The following is a 12,246-nucleotide window of genomic DNA, read 5'->3' as shown; positions in this document are numbered from 1 at the left end:
TACTTGCTGGTATTTACGGTTTGCAATCAAACAAGAGTTAAGGCCATAAATCATTACCCTGAATATAATATGTTTGTTTCATGAAAGTCTGAGCTTTCATTCCCAAAGAAACAAATCAATCCACTCCTTATTGAGCCTGTCACAGTCCTATCCTTGAGTATGACCACATTTATTACCATTGTCAACTGCCTCATGTGAAAGAACAGGAAAGAAGGATAGAGAATGTAAATATAAATGATAAAGCAGAGATTTGGGGGATGGCCAGGCTGAGGGGAGAGGGAACACAACATGGGGACTTTCTCCTCAGGGTCACATATTTGATGGCCTGTGTACTGATGTAGTAATTGAGTTTTCATGTCACCAAGAATCCGGCTATTAACTGTCACCAGAGCTGAGAGGCTTGACACAAGGGCAAAGTGCTCAGAGGAGTTGGAGGCTGAACTTTCAGCCTTTTGACTGACCCCTAAAACACTTGGGTCTTTCTTAGGACAAGCCTGCTTCTCTAGGAGCCCGTATCTTCTAAGGGATGTTGGCAAGACTGCAGATGGGGAGCTACTAGCTTGCTTGTGGAAGAAGGCCTGTAGTGCTTTTTACCTGACAGACTTGAGGAAACCCTAGAAATGCTTCCAAAATAAGAAAGCACTTTCTGGCCAGTGATGCTCAGTGGTTGAGCATCAAACCATGCACCAAGAGGTTACTGGTTCAATTGCTGATCAGGGTACATGCCTAGGTTATAGGCTTGTTCCCCCCTGTATCAGACCTGTAGGAAGCAGCTCTCTCTCTCTTTCTCTATACCTAAAATCAGTAAAAAAAATATTTAAAATATATATTAAAAAATAAAATAATAAACCACTGCTCTCACTTTTCCCAGGGAAAGCACTACCTTTCAGGAGTGATGCCACCAGAGGAGAGGGAAAGGAGATTTCTAAAGGCAGGAGCTAAGTCTGTAATTGAGGCAACAATCTGGATGTAGTAAGCAATATTTATAAGACTCATTGCCAGAAACTCTTCAAAATGTAGAGCTTTTCTTGGATATCTAAATGAAATAATCACTTTTGGTATATCTTCTTCATACTTAAGATATTTATAAGAACATGAAAAAGTAAGTCAAGGCCTCTGCTGACACCTTAGCTATAGATGCAATGACATAACTTTTATTTTCATCATCTTCATTCAAAAACAAACTCTAATATGAACATAGGGTTTTATGAAGTAAATTACCCAATAAGAGGACATTAAGCAATAACATGGACAATACTGGAATACAACAGATAGACAGAATATGTCATATGCCATTAAGGAATTACATTCAGGCAAATACTTCCAGAACCTTCTACCCTACTCACTTTTTATCCTTTTTTTCAATCTTATAGTTCCCAATTTAACATGGCTAAAGAATTTATTTTATTCTGTTTTAAGTTGTTTTGATAATAATGGTTTAAAATCTCAAATGAATCAGAAAAAAATATACTCAGCAAGAACTTGAACTGAGAAGTTTTGTTTGCAAAATTTCATCTGTACTTTATTTTTACATCAATGTGATTCTAATCATTACACTTATAGCACTCTGCCCAAGGCTAATCGCCCTTTGCTATATAAAAATTCAAACACTGTTCATGTACTTATAAAGCAAAAAGCCAACATCTCATGCATTTTAATCTTACAAAAAGCTTCTTACTGTAATTTCCTTAAGAGAACAAATAGAGAGAGAGTTTTGGTATTTAATGAAAATTATATTGGAGAGAGAAAGCTAAATTGCTGCTGGGATTGTAGGATGTCAGCACCAGGCATTTGTTTTCTCTGTGCCTCAGCTTCTCTGTTAGGAACTGAGGACTCACTGTTTCACCAGGATATGTGGGGCCTAGAGCACAGGCATATAGCCCACAAGACACACAGTCTAATCCCTCTCTGTAACTCAGCTTCAGACAGGCCATTATTAGGGAACTGTGTTTTGCTGGGAGATAATTTAAAATTAATTATAAAGATTTATACATGATTCAGAAAGAACAGTGAATATGATTCAATGCCTCAAAAAATGAAAAGAACAAAGAAACCCGGGGTATTTGGGTGCTGATAATATAGGCTGAGCCAAGCCTAGAAGTGAGTAGCATTCACAAATAATGTGTGTAATATCACACATAAAACCTCAACATCCATAAACACTCATTTTAAAAGTTACCTTAAGAACTTTTCACACAATGATCAGTACCAGATCGCAATTGAACAGAGGCTTTGAACAGAGGCTTACTCAGTGGCCAGATTATTATGACCACCTGACGTTTGTACGCAAATTAGTCGTACACTGCATCATATGGGATATGGAAGCCAAAGGCCTGTTCTAACACCTTTGCTGTCTGCAGTTACCAAGATAAAATGTCTCCAACTCGCACAGGATCACAAGGATTGGACAGTTGAGCACTGGAAAAAAAGTCAAGTGGTCTGATAAATGACGTTTCCAGTTGCATCATGCAGATGGCAGAGTGAGAATTTCACCGAAACAACATGAAAGCATGCACCCCACATGCATGACTACAAACCTTCAAGCTGGTGGGGGCAGTGCTATGGTTTGGGGCATGTTTTTTCTGGCATGATTTAGGGCCTTTAATTCATGTGGACAACGTCTGAACACCACAATATACCTAAATATCGTTGCTGATCAAGTTCATCCTATCATGTGGATGGTGTATCCCAATGGAGATGGCTTCTTCCAACAAGACAATGCACCATGCCACGGTGCTCCTATTGTGCAGGAGTGGTTTCAAGAACATGAGGGAGACTTTACCTTGCTTAGGTGGCCCCCACAATCACCAGATCTCAATCCAATTGAACATTTGTGGGACAAAGTTAAAAGAGCCATCAGGCAGCTGGTTCCGCAACCATCAAATCTCACAGAACTGGACAGTGCTATTCATCAGGTGTGGTGTCAGATTCCTTGCATCACCTTTCAACATCTTGTGGGTCAATGCCAAGAAAAATTGTCGCAGTATTGAAGGCAAAAGGTGGCCCAACAAAGTACTGATGGGGAGTCATAATAATCTGGCCACTCAGTGTGTGTGTGTGTTTGTGTGTGTGTGTGTGTGTGTGTGTGTGTGTGTGTCTGTTAGTATATATTGTGGCACAGAATTTTAGTAATTACTTTATGTGTGCCATGAAATGAAAAAGGTTGAAAACTGTTGGTTTGAGCCATTATTTTTGCTAGTTATCTGCCCACTTCACCAGCCTTTCTGAAGTTAAATGAAACTAGTAGTTAAAAAAGCCAGCAAATTAGAACAATCACTGTGGATTATTGTGAAACAGTTTGCAGCAAGACTTTTCAAACTAGATTGCTTTGAAGACTTAAACTGTTGCTGCCACGGTCCCTTCCTCCTGCCTTGTTCCCATTACATGTCACTATGCATTTAGTTATTGTGTCAAATACAATCATTTTATGAGTGTTTTAATAGTATACTATGAATATCATTGTATTAGGAAGAATTTACACTTTTATTTATATAGGTAATTTTAAAAGGGTGTTGTATGTGTGTGCATATATATTTATGTTTCTGTGTGTATAGGCATACCTCATGTTGTTTGCACTTTCCTTCATTGTGCTTTACAGATACTGATTTTTTTTTTTTTTTTTTTTACATATTGAAGGAGCCTGAAGATGTGAATGAAATGCTTCAATCTCAATCTCATGATAGAACTTTAACAGATGAGGACTTGCTTCTCATGGATGAACAAGGAAAGTAGTATCCTGAGATGGAATCTACTCCTGGTGAAGAGGCTGTGAGGATTGTTAAAATGACAACAAATAATGTACATTATTACATAAACTTAGGGTTTTAGAAGGTTGGCTCCAATTTTGAAAGAAGTTTTATTGTAGGTAAAATGCTATCAAACATAATCACATGCTATATAGAGAGAAGTTGTTTTGCAAAGACAATCCACTACAACAAACTTCATTGTTGTCTTATTTTAAGAAATTGTCACAGCTACTCCAATTTTCAGCAACCATCAGCATCATCAACACTGAAGCAAGACCCTCCCTTAGCAAAAGGATCATGACTCACTGAAGGCTCAGATATTGGCTAGCATTGTTTAACAATAAATTATTTTAAATTAAGGTACAAGGTCTTTTTAGATATAATGCTCATTACACACTTAATAGACTACAAGACAGCATAAACATAACTTTTATGTGAACTGGGAAATAAAATTCCTGTGGGTTGTTTTATTGTAATATTTGTTTTATTTTGATGGTCTGACACCAAACCCATAACATCTCCAAAGTGTGCTTTTATAGGAATTGTTAACGAAAAAAAACCATTGAAACCTGTAAAGATTTTTTTTTTGTGTGTGTGTGTGGGTTTCTTTGAGCCTTATTGTGGACAGATGCCAGGAAGCAGAACCTCAACGGATTGAGATAATGCTCCGGAGAATGGCAGGTTACATTTCTCTATTTATACACTGAAATCAAAGGCGCGACATAGGTGGGTAACATGAAATTCATTGGTGATGGAGTAAGGAGGCAGGAGAAAGCAAAGCGGTGGAAAACTCCTGGGACTGGATAAAAAGTAAAATGATGGACGTGTACTCAGGTGAGTGCAGGAACAATTAACATCATAACAAAGGAATTTGAGGCATCAGTCCTGGCACACAAGGCATTTGGTTGTGCCCCAGGGGCTCCAGAAAAAGGAAAGTTACAAGTTACCCAGACATCTCATAGATATGTTATCTTAGAGGCAATAAGGCAAATGGGTTCAGTGAAAGACCAAAGTTGATCTTTGTCTGGGAAAACATCTGGGACATGACTACCTACTATAATCTGTTAGATATTTAATTTTCAAACCATCTTTTGTGGTTATCTTAGGTCTCTGGGTTTGCAAGACTGCCATGCAGGCCTTCCCTGAGCTTGTCAGGTTAGCATGTGGCTCTTTTCTTTCACAGAATACATACATACATTTGATTTTTTCTGGAATATTCCACAGGAAACATGTAAATCAGAGTACTCTAATTATAAATTACAAAACAAACAAATAAATAGCCTGTGTGAACCAAATACAAGGTCTTCAAATGGCCACAAACACTGTGTCTTCTCCATGTTCTGTCACTATACGCATGTTTAGTGCTGGATGAGATTTCAGTGATTCGGCAGATAAAATCAGACAGTAAGAGTAATTGTTTTCAAAGTTAAGAATATTTAGGAAATGAAGAGAAGACGGTTTCTTTTTTAACCATGATAGTCAAATTGTAATACTCAGTAAACTGGAGTGCCAGAAAGAAGATGCTGAAAGATCATGAGACAGTCTGTTATCCTAGGCTGCCAGCAGTAAAGAACTGAAGTCAAAGAAGTTGAGGAACTTGTCCCTGGAAGCTGAAAATGTTCTTCTAAATTCAGCACTTCCACAGCTCTACTTTAGTGAATTTTAAGTCTACTTTAGTGAATTTCATTCTGTTGAAAACTGCCAATATCCAAATATCCAAAAATATACCAACAACAAATATCCATAATTAGGAAGAGAATAACACAACACTCAACTACTTTAGGCATTCCTCTTTTTCATTTCACATCTTCCTCACAGCTAACTCCCCACTTCCCCATCTATGCAGTGTCTAAGTCTATAAGGTGACAACACAAGACAATTAGTTTAATCAATTAAGTCAATCAACTTGTAAGTTCCCTGGGAACTGACACATTGATTGAATTCACTTGTAAATCAAGTCAAAATGTTCCAATATGTATGCCTTCTTATAGGATCTGAGTCTTCATAGACTAATGTCAAGATTGGATTCCAATTTTAGTGCTTCTAAATGAAGGTTAGTGCTCTTTGAACATTAAGTGATAATTATTGAGATGGTTGTAATTATGATTTGCACAGCTTAAAAGTTATGAGGATCATTTGATTTGCTAAATAGTGTTTTTTCTTCTACATGCTTACATTTACCAAGCAAAAATAGAGAGCATTGAAAGTACCTATTATCTTTTGAAATCCTAGGAAAATGAAGTGCTGTGTGTCACAAGACATTCTTGGCAAAAGTAGTATAAAAACCAAAAAAATAAAAAATAAAAAATCCATATGGTACACAACTTCTCTCAAATGAAAAATAAGGCTTCCCAAGGAAGGAGCCTTGGGGAATTCTAAAGTCAAATTGCAAGGAACAAATGTGCTATTTTAATTTTGGCCTTAAAACTTCCTTTCCTGGAATGGTCTCAATATTGCAATCTCTGCTCAACAGCATACTCTAAACTAAAAATTCTCCTTGTGTTCTGGTTTGCTTTACTTCAGAAAAAAATCATCAGAGCTTTGGATGAGATTTGCAACCCTTCCTACACCAACTTTAGAAGCCCAAGAAGATGCTATACAGACAGAATTCTCCATGAGATGAAACTGTTTCTTTTCTTTCTTTCTTCCCCTACCTCATTTGATTTCGGTTTAGAGGCATTTCCTGGCTTCCCACTGCTCACAGAGGCGTGGCCCCTCCCTCGCCCTGCTTCCCATCACTGAGGCACCTGCCTCCACCATGGAGGAGCCCTTGACCAGCAGCTCAGAGTGGACCTTGGCAGTCTGCCCTGCACCAGGGACATGTGTGTCTTCTTCCTGATGCTTGGTGTGATTAAGACCATGAGGGAGCATATTGAAAGTCTACATCCAGCTGCAGCAATTTGTCAGTCTTCATTATAGCAAGCTGTGTGGCAGCACCACTGGAGAAAAGGGTCAGTGTGGCTTCCAATTAAAACTCCCTATTGAAGATGGATTTATGTTTGGTCTATTTCAAACCACATTGGGCTGCAACTTATCATCTAGGTTGTCAAGCTGGAAGCACTTTCCTTTTTTAGTGCAAAGGGTTTAAAAGCCATTAATTCGTTTTTGTTTAAGATGTAAAGATACAAACAAATGAGTGTGTGTTTTTTAAAGGGGGGGAAACCTTTGGTCCAGATGTTTTCTGGATACATTTAAACATTTAGGATGTGAGTCAAATTTGCAGGTGTTTTGACCTATATATTGGGCATTTCTGCTTTTAATGTGCTTATTATGGGAAATTTATGGTGAAAGGAAAGAATAGACCCTCCTAGATGATCCTCAAAATCATACTCTAGGAATTTCTAACAGAGCCCAAGTCTTTTAGGGATGGGTTGCTTCTCTAAAAGAGAAATATAATTTCCTGTTTTGTTGTTTTTTAGGACAAGAAGTACATATTTTAATCATCTTGGACATGAAGTCAAATTAATGTTCTGACATTTTGATGATGTAAAAATAATTACTTTTAGTAAAAAAAAATTCTATTACATTCCTGTGCTTTAAAGAATTAAAGAGAAGAGCAAATGGAAAGGAGGAAAATGTTTAGGGGAGTATCTTGGCAAAACATTTGGGTCTGGAGATAATCTCTGTTTACAATAAATGAGAACTGAAAAAAGAAGACAGTAGCAAGTCCCTTGCCAAGAAAGACCCAAATGTTTAAATACAATACAATACAATACAATACAATACAATACAATACAATACAATATGTTTTAGCTCATTTATCTTTGGTATGATCTGTCTTTAACTTTCCTTTAACCTTAATTCCTTGTTTTTTAGAGGGGGTCCTAGTTGAGATCCTGCTTAATGAACAATGAAAATATAAATTTCTTGTCTCTCTCTCTTTTAAAAAAAATATATTTTATTGATACAGAAAGGAAAGGAGAGAGATGGAGAACCAGAAACATAGATGAAAGAGAAACATCAATCAGCAGCCTCTTGCACACCCCTACTGGGGATGTGCCTGCAACCAAGGTACATGCCCTTGACAGGAATTGAACCTGGGACCTTTCAGTCTGCAGGCTGATGCTCTATCCATTGAGCCAAACCAGTTTCAGCTCTTGTCTCTTTTTTATAGCCTTAAGTTTAGTCTTCTTTGGGAATTCATTCTTGGCAGTTTCCACCCTTTCCACATGTAACTTGGGCAAAATCAATTAAGCTCACTCACTTCATCTATTTAGCTATGTCCATTAACTGTGAAACATAGTGTCCTGACATTCACAATCCCCATCAGGCGACCTCATGATGGGAGGAGGAGGACACAGTTAATGTCAGGTCAAAAGAGCCTGAAACGTTAGTGATAGCTGGAGGATGGGGAGAGCCTGCACCTGCTCCCTGAGCTCAACTCAAGACTCTTGACACCACCCAGATAGGTTCTGGTGTAATACAGAACCCCAGTTTTTACCTTCTAACTACTCTGAAGCAGAAAAAAAAAAGAAAGAAAAAGAATCTGTTGCGGTAGGAAAACTGGGAGATCTTCCCACAACCTCAGAGAAACAACCTAAATGTCATCATGAGAATTAAGGAATTTCCTTTTTAAAATCTGATTTAATCCTGGAAATGCCACTGAGTTTTTCAGCATCCTGTCAAAGTTAAATAAATATAATGATAGGACAATGATAACAGCTAATATTTATTAAACCATCCTTTCCACTTGCCATATTCAGGATTCTGAGCACTTGACAGTCTTGATCTCACTGAACTCCATAGCAGGGACTATTTATAATTATTTTTTAAATGAAGCAACTAAGGTTTTGAGAGGTCAAGTTATTGCCCCCAGACATAAAACAGCAAAGCTGTGATTTTAACACTGGAGTCTGATTCCTGAATATTTAGCCTTAACCACATTACACTAAGTGTAACAGATAGAATGCCTGGTTACTCCAAATGTGTCTAAGTAAGCCACCCTAGTTGCATTCTCTGGTTGTAGTTTTTGTTCCCATAGGATGTGTAGTCCATTCTGATTCAAAGAAAAATGACTTTTCAAGTCTTAAAGGAAGAGAGAACATTACATGTAGGCAACTGGAATGCAAGTTTACAGGGTAGAAGGGCCATTTAGATAGGAGAAAAATTCATTAAAAGAGGCACTTGGGATCAAGTTTGTCACCATTAAACCTATAAATATAAGAATTCTTGGTCAGAAAAGTGTTTTTGGTTAAGGATTCCATGTGTGCCAGGGTAAACACTGAGACCTTGCAGTACTGAGTGAGTGTTCGGGTGACTCAGAGACAGCATAGCTCTAAGATGAGGTACAGGATTGGATTGGTTCAATTTCTTTCTGTAGAATTCTGTTCAGCTTTTCAGTTATTTTTGTCTATGAGTGAGTATTAACAAGAAGGGGTGTTAAGAAATACTGAATGAAATTAGGTTTGAATATGCTCTGTCACTGATTAAACATTGTAGACTTTCATCTGACCAGGAACACGGGGAGATCTTGGTGGAGCGTGTTTATATTTGTTTTTAGTCTCAAGTTATCTCTTCCCTTTTTCACATAGAGGGCATTGAATTAGTCAAATCACGGAATGAAACTCCGTCAGCAGTGAAAGAACTTAATCTGAAAAGTCTTTGGGTTTGTCACTAAGGCTTCCCAGACTCTGGAGGATTGCCTGATTCATGGGCTAGGAATGGTAAGTGCTTCCTCCAAGTAGCCCTTGCTTCTCCTGGATAGAGGAAGTGAGTCAGACTGTCAGAGGTGCCGAAATGGAGTGTGTTGTCCAAGTCACCCTGCAATATACAAGGACCCACGAGAGTAATAGTGTTTCTGCCTTATCAGCACCAGAATCACTCATCAGTCCAGGCTTTCTCACGAATCCAGTGGAGAAACTGCAAGGTTAGCACTGTAACAAGGCAGGAACTCTGGGCTAACCACACTTTCCTCCTTGCCCCTCCTTCCATCCTGGCTGTGGGAGTCAGGAAAGCCAGCATTTTAAAAATGAGGCAGTCTCAGAGGGCTATATAACAGGGCTTTTTAGGGGGTGCATGTTAGGTTCACATTAGCATCTTTCCATGATTCAGAACCTGCTTATGTTTGTTATCACCTGAGACTTTTCTTCATAAGGTAAACAACCGCTTTCCCCACTGGAGTGTGAATTTTAATGTCTTCAAATGGCCCATGAGAACTGCTGGGGTTTCCTATCTAAGATATTAAAAGGCAATTCCCAATTGTGGTCTGTGTTCCTGCCTCACAAAAAAACAACCCTGCTGTTTAAACTGATGAGGTGCAGCCTCTGACTGCTGGAGACTTAATCAAATGGCAAAAGTTCCTCAACATCTAGATCCTTGGGCCAAGCTTCCCAGGTCCAGAAATTGAGCTGGAACCTTTGCAGAATTCTGTGGGAAGACTGTTTGAATAGTTTTAAATCATTCTTTATTTTAATCAGGCTAAAAATACTCAAACACTGCCTCTCAGTATCCTGCCATTGGTCTCTGTCTCCTTTGTCAGCACAACACATCAACAGTGTGGAAGAATTAATAACCCTCTAAATATGTGGCCTCTCACATATATATCATGGCTTGGGCTTGGATTGGCTCCAGTTTGGGAGAAAGATCCAGATTAATGATTTAGTAACTTTGATCCAAAGCAGATTTTTCTAGTTGGAATTTGATTTTTTAAGATTTATATTTACCAGAGAGAATCTAGTGATATTGGAGGAACACAGTCCAGGAGATCACAAAGCAGTTATCAAATATAAAGATGTGATCTCCACATAGTGTTGAATGCCAGAGCATTAATGAATGCTTCCTCCATGTTCACTGCTACTTAGGTTTCTGAACTACAAGGAAAACCCTTTCCCATCAACTTTGCCATCCAGCAAATCTTTACATAATAAATGAGCAAGGTGCTAATGAATGCCAACTCATATTTGAAATTGGTGGGTAATTATTTTAAGGATTTAAAAAAAAATTAGGTTAGTTATTCCCAAGCCTAGATGCACATGAGAAGTAGCTGGGGATTGTTAAAGTGTTGAAATATAGGACCCTCTCCATTAAATTCTGATATAATTGGTCTGTTATGAGGTGCTAATGTAGTGAAACAAAAAACAGCTTAGGAGTTAGACAGAGCTGGGTTCAAACCCCAGATCTAACCCTTATTAGCATATGACCTTGGTCAAAGTATTTAACTCTCTAAGAACCAGTTTTCTAGCCTGTAAAATGACCTTACTTTGGAAATATACATGCAAAGATCTTAGAAGAATGTCAGGAACATCTATTAAGTACTCAATAAATATTTCTGAATGAATAGACAGAAAACCTCAAAAAATGCTGACTATTTCTTCGTGGCATTTAGTTACAAAACAGATCCCCCTTAAGTATCATTTCAGAGCTTGTCCTCAACTATCTCTTGTTTCAGCCATCAGTGGAGCACCATCCATTTCTGCACAGTTTTTTGCTATCTTTCACAATATGATATCTGTCACCTCCCTCATTTCCATACTGTGTTCCTCTCACCTGCTGTCCAAGAGTGTCCTTGTTGATCAAGGGAGACCGTGTCCAGAGGCCATGTATGTGCAACCAAAAGAGAGGGAGGATTAATACACCCTGGGAGATGGAAATGGTATATAAATTTCTCCCCCAGATGTGCTGTCCAAATACAGTCTACGTAGCTTCTTGAAGGATGGACCCACCAAATAGTCACAGTCAGCAGAGACCCACTTTATGATGTATCTTATGTTCACTGTCTTTCTCTATTTCTCATTCTCTCTCCCCCCCTTTGTTTTCCATCCTCAATTGAGGATTTTTCCATTGATTATTGATTTTGAGAGAGAGTGAAAGGAAGAGAAGAGGGGGGGAGAGAGAGAGAGAGAAAGAGAGAGAGAGAGAGAGAGGGAGAGAGAGAGAGAGAGAGAAGAATGACACATCAAACCTGGGACAAGGATTAAACCTGCAACTCATGTATGTACCCTTAACCCAGAATATTTCAGTCCACAGTCTGACATTCTAACCACTGAGCAAAACAAGCTAGGACTGTTTCTCTGTTCCCTTCTCTCTGTAACTTGGAATTGTACCTTCTAATGAAGAAACCAGGCTCTTATTTTTGAAGAACTAGGCTAAACAATTATCCTCTTAACAAAACTCATACTTTGATTTATGGGGCTGAACATTGTAAGATGTTTATCTTTCTTTCCCAATGTCCATTTTTCCCTGCTTGAAATTAGGTTTATTTTATAGATATCAGATATTAGATCTAATAGTTACTGTTATGAATGAATATTTGTGCCTGCCCCTTCCCCCCAAAAAAATTCAAAAGTTTAGAGTCTATCCCCAATGTAATAGTATTAGGAGATAGGGCCTTTGGGTGGTAACTAGGTTACATGAGGTCCTGAGTATGGAGCAAAAAGTTGGCAGACTGCAACCCAGAATCAGACTCTCATCAGAACTTGACTGTACTGGCACCCTGATCTCAGATTTCCAGCCTCCAGAACAATGAGAAATAAATGTGTGTTGTTTGTAAGCCTCCTAAGTC

The sequence above is a fragment of the Pipistrellus hanaki genome (assembly GCF_964339955.1).
Source record: "Pipistrellus hanaki genome assembly, chromosome: 1".
Classification (NCBI taxonomy): domain Eukaryota; kingdom Metazoa; phylum Chordata; class Mammalia; order Chiroptera; family Vespertilionidae; genus Pipistrellus; species Pipistrellus hanaki.
This window is presented reverse-complemented; position numbering follows the sequence as displayed.